The 1,522-nt window shown below is 39.0% G+C and overlaps 1 long non-coding RNA gene across 1 annotated transcript; it reads left to right on the top strand.

The window, feature by feature from the left end:
- Window positions 1-543: 543 nt before the first annotated feature.
- On the top strand, window positions 544-1,123 carry LOC133670583 (uncharacterized). Its single transcript, XR_009834110.1, has 2 exons — window positions 544-659; window positions 749-1,123. It is a non-coding gene; the product is annotated as an uncharacterized LOC133670583 (long non-coding RNA).
- The last annotated feature ends 399 nt before the right edge of the window (window positions 1,124-1,522 follow it).

Raw genomic sequence — 1,522 nt, 5'->3', positions numbered from 1 at the left:
TATTTGAAGCGGCTACATCTTTTCAACGGTAAGTACGACTTTTCCTAGCTGTCAAAATAGGCTGACTCACTGTTGTCTCTTTCAAAGGTTGGGTGGTCGTTGAATTGGCCGCCTGTTGTCTCTTTCACAGGTTTGGTGGTGGTTCAATTCTCCCCCTCTTTCTCTCTCTTCCCCTTGCAACGCACGCTAGCCTAGCCAAAATTAAGAGAAGTCCTGGTTCCATGAAATTGATGGTGCATCCTTGATATTTCCCCATCGTTCAGCGTACGTTTTATTTTTGAAAGAAACTGTCTGTTGCAATCCCTGTACTGCTGCTTATAATCATTATGATATAATTTTTCTAGCTCGTAATGTTGCTCTTAAATTTAAATTCTTTACTTTAAACATCATTTTAATATCATACTTTATACATCCATTCCTGTTTTTCCAAAGTAAGATTATGTTACATATTTGCCCAATCAGAAAGGACTATCTAGCCTTATTATGCTTATATTAAGACTTCTTGGAATCATTGCAATCCACCATAGCTGATACGAAGGCAACCTTTAGGCATCAAAAGGCTTTCAACGCAAGCTTGTATAATACCCTTTAGGTTTTTTCTCTTGCTTTTAAATGGATGCATGGCATTCATTTGGTGCCTGCAAAGACCCTGTTTGCTGGTGAGACATTTTTACATAATCATGATGACAAATAATTTCCTTGTTAAAACCAGTACTATTTTGTTTATATATTAAGTTTCTGTTGTCAGCTATCAAGTGGGGAAACCATCAACTGAAAACAGATCTTTGTTCTTCGACCGTTTAATTGAGGCTGCCTTATCAGTTGTGGTGGAGGACGTGACCAAGAAATCAAAGGATCTGCACCCTTTCTTGAACTTCCCAAGGCACAAAAAGTGGCGAGTGGCCCAAAGGCCTCAGAGTTAAAAGCCAAGATAGAAGCTGAGCAGCATGCTCTACGCCGAATGCGCATGTGCCTCTTCATGCAACAAGAAATTTGCTTCTTCATGCAACAAGAAATTTTAAATTTGGATTGTTGGTTCACTTTGTAGCATTATTGAAATGGTCTCAATTTAGTCCAGCAAGTGGGTTCTAATAAAATGCAGTCGTCATGGAGCATATTTCAATTCGTCTAGTTAATTAAAGCCAAATGCAGATTGTTAAAAAAGTTGGTGAACTTGGAATTGGTTCTCCTATGCCTTTCCCGTAGGCAATACCCATGACACTCTTGAATCTCTTATCTTTTGAACAAATCACGACTAATTTTTACTGAATAGAATCAAATTTCAAAATAAATGAAGAGGATGGGAGAGTCAAGTATGTGGTTACAAACCAAATTAAGAGAGATGAGAGGAGCTAGATGAGAGATATAGTGAACGTTTAAGATCCAGAAGAGAATGAAATCAATGAAAAGTGGTCTGGGTGAGGGATAAGGTCAAGAAAGCGCGAGTAGACTGTATGTCTCTGTGCACTCGCTCGTGAGAGAGGAGGAGGGGGGTTTCCTAGCAAGGTCTGCTATGTTGTAT

This window comes from Populus nigra, chromosome 13, assembly GCF_951802175.1.
Source record: "Populus nigra chromosome 13, ddPopNigr1.1, whole genome shotgun sequence".
In the NCBI taxonomy this organism is placed as follows: domain Eukaryota; kingdom Viridiplantae; phylum Streptophyta; class Magnoliopsida; order Malpighiales; family Salicaceae; genus Populus; species Populus nigra.
This window is presented reverse-complemented; position numbering and strand designations above follow the sequence as displayed.